The sequence below is a fragment of the Schistocerca cancellata genome, chromosome 3, assembly GCF_023864275.1.
Source record: "Schistocerca cancellata isolate TAMUIC-IGC-003103 chromosome 3, iqSchCanc2.1, whole genome shotgun sequence".
In the NCBI taxonomy this organism is placed as follows: domain Eukaryota; kingdom Metazoa; phylum Arthropoda; class Insecta; order Orthoptera; family Acrididae; genus Schistocerca; species Schistocerca cancellata.
The window spans coordinates 529841820-529854698 of NC_064628.1; positions in this window are offsets into that span (position 1 = coordinate 529841820).

Genomic DNA, 12879 nt, shown 5'->3' on the forward strand with positions numbered 1-12879 from the left:
TGATGGAGATAGGTGTAATAAAAATGGCAAAGCGAGCAGTTTATCTGAATAAAAATATGTTTGTAAAATTAGTGTATCTATTTTTAATGTCATGATACAACATTTCGTAAGCAGTGTTACAGCTGCACAAGTTGACATTCTGCTGAATAATGACATTGATCAATCACTAAAGCTTTTGTCTGCCACATGAATAAAATAAACATTTTCACGAAGGTAATGCTCCTCTGAATACAGATATGGTATCAGAATTTCTATATCGACCTTAGTTCTCATGTGGTAACAGGTTCTGTAATTTTTTACGCCACAAAATGTATTATTTGTAAGTGATAAAATGCATCAATCTCATATTAAGGATTCCAAAGAAAGTACACAACGAACATATTGGCGTCACTGCAGAACTGATTCAAAAAAATAGAAACATGGAAATGAAGAAAAAGAAGAGCCAAACAAACAAAATTTCTTTCAGTTCTTTGACTCAGGATTGTCTCTGTGTCTACGTCTAACAGTAGTTGGACAATAGTTACGCACTCTGTTTGACTTGACGGTGGGTTCCTAATTTACAAATGTGTGGTGAAACAGTTCGTCATTGATGTCCTCAAGGTTATCCAGAAACAAGACCAAACTGACTGGCAGTGAAAAGTAACTTAACTGTTATGTTTCACCCTATACGCCGATATTATCTCAGTAACTTATGTGTAATATCGCGATAATTATCCGCCTCACGCTTATGCAAAAACCTACAACAGACTCTTTTCAAAGACAGACATGGTACTTTTTCAGCATGAGTCAATATATACCAGCAGAAAAATGCTCCTGCAGTAGCACAAAAAACTCAAATATGTTCCTCTTTAGAAGACTCTGAAAGAAAAGTGGAGAGCCATCAGCCTCAGTTCTCACTCTCCGTCGCCACCAAAAATTCTGCCAAGCTAACATATTCGCGCTATTTTTTACACGGAGCATACATGTGTGTTAAGGTTACTGATTCCCCCAGCCAATGTATAGTGTCCACTCATATGTATGTTTCACTTACACTGTAACGTTGCAACACCCTGTGTGTAAGAGAAATGTGACATCTCTGCGGCCGGCTGGTGTAGCCGAGCGGTTCTAGGCGCTTCAGTCTGGTACCGCCGACCGCTACTTTCGCAGGTTCGAATCATGCGTCGGGCATGGATGTGTGTGATGTCCTTAGGTTAATTAGGTTTAAGTAGTTCTACGTTCTAGGGGACTGATGACCTCAGATGTTAAGTCCCATAGTGCTCAGAGCCATTTTGAACATCTCTCTGAATCTGAAATTAATCAAGAATCAGGCACAACCTTGAGGCCTGCTAAATTTAGTGTGAACATAGGATTTACTAACGCTTTAATTGATTGAGCCTAGCAAAGAATTTAAAGGTGGGGAATGACAAGCTTTAAATAACACTATGGTTTATTATCAAAAAACATACGAATATTAATACAGTAAAACACATTTATGAATACAAGACGTTGCAAAGATGTTCCCCTTTTTTTGAGTCATCAGTCTTCCAATTAGTCTGAAGCGGTCTCCCACGAATTCCTCTCCTGTGGCACTCTCTTCATCTTAGAGTAGCACTTGCAACGTGCGTCCTCAGTTACTGTTGGCTGTTTTCAAATCAATATTTCTCTTTACAGTTTTTACCCTCTACAGCTCCCTCTAGTACCATGGAAGTTATTCCGTGATATGTTTAATATTCTTCTGTAGTACCACATGAGCAATGCATAGATTCTCTTCTTTTCTGGTTTTGACACAGCCCATGGTTCACTACCATACAACTCCGTGCTCCAAACGTACATCCTAAAACATTTGTTCCTCAAATTAAGACCTATGTTTGACGTTACTAGACTTATCTTGGCCAGGAATGCCCTAGTTGTCAATGCTAGTTTGCTTTTTATGTTCTCATTGCTCCATCTGTCATGCTGCCTAGGCAGCAGAATTCCTTAACTTGCTCTTCTTCGTGATCACCCATCTTGATATTTAGTTTCTATCTGTTCTCATTTCTGCTATTTCTTATTACCTTCGTCTTTCTTCGATTTACTCTCAATTCATATTCTGTGCTCATTAGACTGTTCATTCCATTCAGCAGATCCTGTAATTCTCCTTCACTTTCACTGACAATAGCAATGTCATCAGCGAATCATATCATTAACAGCCTTTCGCCCTGAATTTTAACTGCACTCTTGAACAGGTCTTTTATTTCCGCCATTGCTTCTTCGATGTTTATATGGGACAGTAGGGCTGAAAGGCTACATCCATGTCTTACACCTTTTTTAATTCGAGCACATCATTCTTGATCTTCCACTCTCGTTCTTCCCTCCTGGCTCTTGTACATATTATATATTAACCGTCTTTCCCTATAGCTCACCCCTTTTTTCTCAGAATTTTGAACATCTTGCACCGTTTGACATTGTTGAAAGCTCTTTCCAGGTCGAGAAATCCTATGAAGGTGTCTTGATTTTTCCGTTAGTCTTGCTTCCACTATCAAAAACAACGTCAGAACTACATCTATAGTGCCTTTACCTTTCCTAAACTCAAACTGATCTTCATATATTCTCGCACTTGTCCGTTCTTGCAATCTTCGGAATTGTGTGAATTATGTTTTTCCGAAGGTTAGACGGTATATCGCCGGACTCATACTGTTTTGTTGCCAGTTCCCCCAACGATTTCGGAAATTCTGATGGAATGTTACCTATCCTTTTGCCTTATTCGATCGTAGGTCTTCCAGAGCTCTTTTAAATTCCTATTCCAATAGTGAAACCCCTATCTCTTCTATATCGACTGCTGTTTCTTCTTTTATCACATAAGACAAATCTTCCCCATCATAGAGGCCTTCGATGATCTCTTTCCACCTATCCGCTCTCTCTACTGTATTTAACAGTGGATTTCCCATTGCACTCTTAATGCTACCACCCCTGCTTTCAATTTCACCGAAGGTTGTTTAGAATTTTCAATATAGTGAGAGAGCCGTTTCGAGAATCATATACTTTTCGATTTCTTCTATTTTCGTGCAGCCATTTCGCCTTAACTTCCTTACACTTCAAATTTATTTCATTCCTAAGTAACTTGTATTTCTGTGTTCGTGAATTAATCTGAACATATTTGTACATCCTCCTTTGGTCGATCTTCTGTTACCCATGGTTTCTGAGCTATTATCCTCCATGTATCTGTCCAACATCAGTGATGGTCCTTTTTATAGATGTCTAGTCCTTTTCAACTGAACTGCCAACTGTGGTATTCCTTATTGCAGTATCCACATCCTTAGCAAATTTTGAACGCATCTCATTACCCCTCATTACTTAGTATCTCGCTTCCTTCTGTACTGATTCTTCCTGATGTTTCTCTTAAACTTCAGTTTTTGAATTGCAATCTGAGTCTATCTTCTCCTGGGTAACCTTTGTAATCCAACATCTGATTTCGGAATCTCTGACTGCCCATGATGCAATCTAATTGGATATTTCCGTATGTTCTGGCGTTTTCCATGTATACCTCCTCCTCTTGTAATTCTTGAACAGACTATTGGCTATTACTATCTGAAATTTAGTGCACAATTCAGTTAGTCCTTCTCCTGTCTCTCATTTATACCACGAGGCCCATATTCTCCTGTAACTCTTCATTCTTTTCCTTCCCCTACAACCGCATTCTAATCCCCCACGACAATCAAATTTTCGTCTCCCTTTCTGTACTGAATTACCCCTTCAATATCCTTTTATACTTTCTCTTCCTCTTTGTCTTCTGCTCGTGACGTCGACATGTATATTTGAAATGTTATTGTCAGTGTTGGTTTGCTGTCGATTCTGATGAGAATAACCCTATCACTGAACTGTTCATAGTATCCCACATACTGCCATATCTTCCCATTCATAACGAATCCTATTCGCATTATACTATTTTCTGCTGCTGTTAATTTTACCCTATACCTGTCCGACCAGAAATCTTTTTCTTCTTTATACTTCACTACACTGACTCCCACTACATCTAAATTGGGTAGTAACATTTTCGTTTTTAGATATCTAGGTTCCCTACATCCTTCAAACTTCTGACGTTCCACACCCCGACTCGTAGAATGTTATCCGTTTGTTGGTTATTCAACCTTTTTCTCATGGTCACCTCCCTCTTCGCAGGCCTTGTCAGGGGTCCGAAAAGGGGACTAGTCCAGAACCTTTTGCCAATGGAGAGATCACCATAACACATATTCAATTACATGCTACATTATGTGTCTTTAATGCAGTTGTTTCCATTGCTTTCTGTATCCTCAAGCCGCTGATCATTGTTGATTCTTCTGCCTTTAGGGGCCGTTTCCATCCCAACGGGTGCCCTGAACTTCTGTCCGCTCCTCTGCCCTCTTCGACAAGACCATCGGCTGAATTAGGGTGACTTCTATTAGCAGAAGTCTTCGGTGCACATTGATGATGATTTTTATTCAAAATTTAAGTGGTGGCCGGTTCATTTCTAGAAGTATTGTTAACTAACGCTCAGTGTTGGCAGTGTTACTGAAACAGGCGGAGTTCAATCATATCTAATTCTGCGAGATAGGCACAGTAGCCTGACTGCTATAATCCCAGCGATATTTTGTCAGAAACCAACACCAAAAAATCCTATTGTACTGAGAAAGTGCTGATGAATGAGCCAGTGCCAATACTATCGGTTTCACTAAAATACTGAAGCTGTAAGCAATGGTCGCCACAATCTTCACTTAATAATGAGCGGAGTGGAGACACAGCGACTCCACGACTTAAAAACACAGCCACAATAGGCATTCCATGTGTCCCTAGCACCTCCATGTCGTCTGACCGACCTCGTCTTCCTGTCAACTGCCTCTTTCCTGTCTCTAAAAACGAAGCTAGCTGCCGTCTTCGCGCTAACACTATACGTTCACCAATCCCCTAAAACGTTGCCATTCTGTCCAATGGTGTAATTGTTTCATAACCAAAATTTCTTGGTCAAAAAAGGCCGAAATGCCAACAGACCAATGAATCACACATATTCCTTTCTCAAATGCTTGTAGGCATATGTCATGTCCACATGACGTTACAACTAAGCAGCCAGTTGGTACTTGTGCTACCATCAGTTAGACTCACATTACAGGTCCTGTGAAAATGTAAAAAGCTTGCTACGAGGCTAGTAGCTGACTCTGTTACAGTGTCCATCTGTAAAGTAGATGAGAGGTGTTTTAGAATTTTTTAAGAATGCTAGGAGATATTTAGCTCCCCGTGTATGTCACTTCAAAAGCTTCCAGTTCCTTTCAGCTACTGGCACAGTTCTGTCTTTTGGAACAAAGGCTTTTTTTTACCTCTGCTGCCTGCTGACCACCATAAATGGACAATGGCTTGCCCACAAGCACTTCGTTTGTCAAAGTAACCCTTTAAGGTGGCAGAATAGATGAAGATCAGATTTGCTCCTTACACGAGAGCTTTATACATCGCAACGGGAAGGTGAATACACCGCCTCACTTAATTCGGCGGTCATGAGCAAATTTGCCTAGCAGTATGTAATGCAAAACGGGATGACACTCAATCGACAGTAATTAATACACCATACCTATAACGCATGTTTGAGCGGAAGGTGAAACAAGCAGCGAGAGGCGTTTTAATTTGGAATTCAGAGGGACAAGGGCAGAGGCAAGGCCGCGCTGCAGGGGTTACCATGGAAACCACTTAAAGTGATGTCTCAGGCGGAAAGTCAACGACCGACCAGGTGACTCAAATGGAAAGAGCGAGTATAGCGGGCCATCTGAGGGAGGACAGGAAAGAAAGCTTTTAGAAAACTGCATTTCGGAATTCCAAATGGATACGAAACAAGACTAGTGACGCATTTTCGATCATGTGTCCAGCGAGTGGTACACACATGAGAGAGTCAATGTACGCATTTAGGCGTCTGGAATGGGCACAAAACGTCTTATTGGCCGCAACGCGCTAGGAAGGAGAAAAGAGCCGAAGTTTCGACGCAATTTAATGGTACGGACCTAGCGATTGGTAGAGAGAGTTTCGACAAAATAAGAGGAACGCTCCTATTGGTCGTAAAAAGCTGTGAGGTTAAGAATGAAAGAACTTAGGTGGGGAGACAGTTGAGCTATGAGTAAAACTAGACGGAAATTTTCGAAGACTCTATAACATTAAACTACTTACATAGCGTGTGCTATCTATTACCAAATTTGGTTTACTACGTGATATGTCCCAACAGAACAAACCGTCATGTCATGGGAAAAGCCACATATAACACTCGTACTGCTCTTTATTTACGTTCTGAAACTATATTGGGGACCGATTACGGCCTTTAGAAGCAGTGCAATGTTACCCTCTGAAAGGTATTTTGTTGTTTTGACTATGATATGCCTGAAGGAGGTGGCCTATCGGACGTGAAAGTCAGAAGTACGTAATTATACAACTAGTAACAGTAAACTTTCGCCAGCCTAATTAGGCATAGAAATGTGTAACATCTCTTTTCAAAGAATGAGATACATGGAACTCCAATGGACCGCCACAGCCTATACTTTTCAGGTACGAAAATGCAATGAAACCAGTCACATGCGTATAGAAATGGTGAAATAGATACTGACAGTCATAACAGAACAAACCTATTTTCATAAACACAATAAATACTAACACACTTTAGTATTCAAGGCCTAGTCAAACTAAATAGCTTCAATCACATTACACTTGCAAGTCACTGTTGAACTAGAAATTGGGCATGGCCTAGTCTTCCTTCAACAGATATTTTCTGTACAGTACAAATTTAAATAATATTCACATGCGGTAAAATTCACTCTATTCTTTAAAGTCAAAGAAGTAACTGTTCTCATGGATAATGACATTCCTAGCCACTTTACCTTCAGTGAAGATAAAACAGTAAGTGGGTACTCATAAACTGATATTACACTTTTTTTAGAACACAATTAGCACAGAACTGAACATAAATATCAAGAGTAGTTAGAACTTTTCTTACTCAAGTAACTTAGTGTATTTCAGCAATTTTCAATGGGGTGAGGGGGAGGGGCGCCCTTAATCTTGACCACTGTAGTAAAGCAAACTAAACATACTTTCATAAACAATCGAAAGAATGCCAACTTAAGAAAACTGTTTCATAGTTCTTCACCTTTTGAAATCAGAAGTGATAAATTTTGAAAGATCACAACAACAACAAAAAATATGAAAAGGTTCCAATACCAGTAGGCTCTCACAAAAGCTACACTTACTTCCTCCCTCGACTTCACCAAAATCCACAATAATATTAGATAATTTACTTCACTCAATTTTGAACAAATGTAATTAGGTAATAGTCTTTCCTTTTGAATATTATTTTTCAAAATCAGGACACTCGGAAGGTATAGTTCTAATGGAGAGGATCCTGAAAGGTGTTATGATAAGGAAAAACTCAAGGTAGGTACATAATTTCAGGTATAAGTTACTTTATATTTGAACACACTAAAACATCTAATGAGCTGTCCTTCACATTACATATCTACAGTTCCTCCATTCTGTTGCAGTGATTGCACAGTGTGGTGATGAGTACATCTTGGCAGGTGGATATACAGTTGGCAATGTTGAGCTCTGTCATTTCTTGGTAGCGACGATCCTCAGATTAATAAGTATCATTTCCAGAATAGAGCCATCTATTTATCCATCCATCCGAGGCTTTGGCACAGTGGAAAACGGCACAAAAAGCCTCTCTCGGCACCAGTACAATACACGACTTTTACATAAGCTGTTGACGGTTTGGTAGCTCGTCCCTGACTAGCTCGTTGTCCACCTCTTCCTTCATGCCAACTACATTTTACACGATCTGCATGATTCCGTTCCCGAGGGAACCACAACATCTTTTATACATATAAATAACTAATAACCCTAAGTGAGGATCAGCAAACAGAGTAATAGGACATTTTAAACAAAACATATAATTTGTACATATTGACAGTTCAACATAAAATTATTTGAACAAATTTTCAGTTATATATAATAAGTTTTGTCTCCCTCCAAGTGAGGCATAGAATTTAACTAATAAAGACAAATCATTACACAGTGCTTTATCAGGACATCAATGTTTTTACAAAGAAAGAAGTAAACACTTTTATACAATATTGAATTAATCATACATAATTACATAAGCTCAACGATGGGATGTCGAACAAAACAGAAAGCAAAATAAATCAGCAGAGCAACTCTTCTCTGAACTGGCGTCAAGTGCAGAACGGAGCGCGTAACGCTCTGTATGACGCAGAGGAGTAATTGTGTGAACACTGCGTTCACAGCGGCTGATATCCAGCTAGAAATTACGTGTAGCATCGTTTAGCTCCAACTGTGGAGAAACAAACGAGCCAATTAGTTAATTGTTTTGCGAGAACTGAGAGGGCATTATAATATGCACGCTGCTCCAACCATGCGCGTGTATATCGCCACATTCTAAGACTAGGGATGAGTACATGTTCTCTCGCATAACGAGGAACACAGGGAAAGTTTCTGCTGGAAGATTCAGCAAAGGTGTAATTAGTTTTATAGGAATTTCAGCGGAAGGGAGCGGCCTAGCAGACGACAGCTCATCACAGCTAAAGGTAAATACCGCGTGCAAAGGCGCAGACTTGTTGGTTCACCAGCTTGCGTCCACTGTAAACTCCAGCGACCTTGGGAAATCTTTTGCCCAATTTATCACATAACTAACCAGTCAACGCAGACTTAATTGTCATCCTAAAAATAGTACCGAACTTTGAACCGGAGTCGGACGATTTTCGTAGTACCGACCAACATAAGTGTAGGAACAGTTTTGTAAAGAAACTTCTAGTTAAACTTTAATATTTCCGTGTTTAGGATAATTAAACCTTGTGAGAGTTAATATTTAATACTGTTGTGTTTAGCATTATTTCACTTTTTGATGTTGACGAGATGCATTATCCTTACAACTGTTTTTTGTTGTCACAATGTAAACTGTGTAAAAGCGTGTATTTTTGTGCTAATATTGCGACGTTAAACATGTCATTTCAAATTACACATTTGTCTTCAATCCTAGAATAAGTAAACCACAAATATTGCACCTTACACCTTCATCCCTGGGCAGGAGATGGGTACCCCACCTGCTATTCTTACCCGTTTTTGCGAAGGGCCAGTGTGGGCCTCCATGGCTGGTTCCGCCGCACGACGCGTGTTCACAGCGCTCCTCGATTCTAAAGTAACCTCAGAAAGCAAGCAATTCAACGTCCTTAAATTTGCATAATTTAACATTCCGAAAGAATGAAAAGAGGCTCGCTAATGGCTTGCTGCATTTCATCCTCTCTCTATTGCTCTAATTGCTTCTCTCTCCATACATAGCTCTTTCACTTTTACGATACTGTCACTGTTTCTCACTGACCACCTACCCTCTCTCTGACTCCCACTGCTATTGTCTCCTCCCTTCACTGCCACGTTCTCTCTCCCACCATCATCGTCTCTACCTTTCTCTCTAACTGGCATTGTCTCCCCTCTCTTCTTATGTCGCTGCCTCTCTGCTACTCTCTGTCTCCACAATACGTTCACATGAAAAAAATTTTCGTGAGGCAGACGGAAGGTGAAGTGAGGCAGTCGGTTCCCCACTTTTCTCTCAGTCTTTCTTTTGTGCTCCAGCCGAAGTAATTTTTCGGCAGTTTCCTTCTTTTCCCTGCTACAGCAGGGTGTGCGGCTTATGTAATTCAAATTAAATAGGGCAGTAAAGCTTTGAGACTTCATAAATATACTTAGATATATTTACATACTTTGACACAGGTAAACAAAAAATATCTATGCATGCTATACGGATAACACAAAATCGTTAGCTTTACATTTTTCGGGATATGTTGCTCATCGATCACAATTCGTCTCAACGACAGGCTTATGAACTGTATCTTATAAATGTAGAGATCTATTTAGAAATTTTTTACTAAATTTATTATTTTTTTCCACTTTTAAATGATTTTTGGCAGTCATTGCAAGTTCTTTTCAGTCATGTTACGACCCTCTTTAGCTCCTGTTTTGCACTACAGTATCACTTTGGGCGTATCTGTATAGGCGTTAAGTGCCCATTATTCAGAGACAGCGCCTAATAGAGTGTTACTGGTGAACAAATACTGACATAAAACATAGTTTGGTGTCATCAGAACACTTGCGATGACCCTGTAACCGATGGCACGTGTTCACTACTTCAATTGCAACTACATTTACGCCTCAGACAGGATTCTACGTGCATGCTTTACGTGCAAAAGTACGGCACCTTTGGACATGTGTATCTAGTAACGGATAATGATATCGAAAAAAGCTTCGATGTACTGAGGGAATATCGTCTTAAGAACATATGGGGAAAATTTCGACGATCTGCCATGAATAGAAAGTATAGAGTTAGCCAGCCCCGCAATTAGTACTTTCCGTATCCAAAAATCATAGTCTTTCGGGGCTTTCTCAGTAACCGCCAATGAACAAGTAGGCTTTCAGAAGCTGCCTAAGGTCCTTTCTAGACTACAACTAATGCGAAAGAACCAACCGATTTGCTCAATTTGTCTGGGCTGGAGGAAGTGTGTAGTGTTGAAATTCTGACCCTCTACTGCAGAATATCAACGGTATGCCCACCCTTCCGATGGGTGTACAACTGGTCGCTAGGGTAAGGACTATCCATGTGGTCATGTTGTGAACACAAAAACAGCATTCCACGTACTTACGTAGGAGTGAAACGCAAGCGCTTAACTACTTTGAATTTACATTATACTGAAATGTGGAAAAGAAAGCAAATATTATTTTTTTAATAGTCTGATGAAAAAATCCGTTTACTACTACCTCCCTAAGCCAGCCCATATACACTTAAGGTGACTTGACGTTAGACAAAAACTGTTTAACTCATCTACCAAACTTAATACGAGAAGTAACTCATTGTATTATGCTTTTCTGAGGGGCAGTTTTTTTTCCTTCCGTGTTAGTGCTGGAACAGTAATATCCTTATTTCGCTAATTTGATAATATTCTAGTTTTATCTTTTAACGTTTCTCCGATGTAATACACACATCAAAAAAAGGTCTGCATCACCTCGGCTCCGAGAGATCCAGAACCAGTACAGAAAATTGGAACAGAGATCAACATAAACATCATTTCCGCCCTTTTTATTGCTCATGAAAACCACACATTGCTTGTTGTACCACCATACAGCGAGACATTTACAGGTGAGGGTCCAAATTGCTGTACACACCGGTACCTCTAATGCCCAATAACAAGTCCTCTTGCATTGATGCATGCCTGTTTTCGTCGTGGCATACTATCCACAACTTCATCAAGGCACTCTTAGTCCAGAGATCTCCCAGAGTGGTCGGTGGGTCACGTCGTCCAAAAACAGCCCTTTTTAATCTATCCAAGGCAAGTTATATAAGGTTCATGTCTGGAGAACATGCTGGCCAATCGAGCGATTCGTTATTCTGAAAGAAGTCATTCACAAGATGTGCGCGATGGGGGCGCGAATTGTGGTCCATGAAGACGAATGTGTCGCCAATATGCTGCCGATATGGTTGCATTACCGGTCGGATGATGGCAGTCGTAGAGCCGTTGCGGTGCCTTCCATGACCACCAGCGGCGTACATCGGCCCCACATAATGCCACCCCAAAACAGCAGGCAACCTCCACCTTGTTGCTCTCGCTGGACGGTGTGCCTAAGGCGTTCAGCCCGACCGGGTTGCCTCCAAACACGTCTCCGACGATTGTCTGGTTGAAGACACATGCGAAATTCATCGGTGAAGAGAACGAGATGCCAATCCTGAGCGGTCCATTCTGCATGTTGTAGGGCTCATCTGTACCGCGCTGCATGGCGTCGAGGTTGCAAAGATGAACCTCCCCTGTACGTCGGGAGTGATATTGTGCATCATGCAGCCTATTTCACACAGTTTGAGTCGTAACACGACGTCCTGTCGCTGCACGAAAAGCATTATTCAAAATGGTGGCGTTACTGCCAGGGTTCCTCCGAACGATAATCCGTAGGTAGCGATAATCCATTGCATTAGTAGCCCTTGGGCGGCCTGAGCGAGGCATGTCATCGACAGTTCCTGTCTCTCTGTATCTCCTCTATGTCCGAACAACATCGCTTTGGTTCACTCCGAGACGCCTGGAGACTTCCTTTTCTGAGAGCCTTTCCTGGAACGAAGTAGCAATGCAGACGCGATCGAACTGCGGCATTGACTGTCTAGGCATGGTTGAACTACAGAAAATACGAGCCATGTCCTCCTTCCTGGTGGAATGACTGGAACTGATCGGCTGTCGGACCCCATCCGTCTAATAGGCGCTGCTCATGCATGGTTGTTTACAACTTTGAACAATCAAAGGGACTGTGTCTGTGATTCAGTATCCACAGTCAACATCTTTATTAAGGAGTTCTGGGAACCAGGGTGATGCAAAACTTTTCTTGATGTGTGTGTGAAGACTGTATATTACCCTAGACTATTTCTGCTTTTTAACTGACGACTTTCCTTATGACATCGGCACTGTGTCAGTTCTGGATTTAAAATTTAATTAGAAACAGATGCATTCCAATAGCGAATATTTACTTGTTTTAAGCCTCACTCCATAAGCGAAAAATAACGATATTTGACTCTTGGATAGTTATCCAAGAAAGCCAAGACAGCCCTAGCAAAATTTCCTTGTACATCACCGACCCACATTGAACATTGAATAAAATATAAATGAATGACAAAAATTCGGCAGATCAAAAATGCCTGTTGTTCACTCTAGCAGTTTGAAGGAGACAGGTATCAGTGTAAGAATTTTCAGGGAGAAGTCCTGGCAGCGCAATAGGAACTACAGAATGAGATAAATACTTTGCAATAATAAAAACACCTTAATTGAATCTTCCGAAATGTTTATAGATTTTTGATATGTAATTAAAAAGGTATAGAGA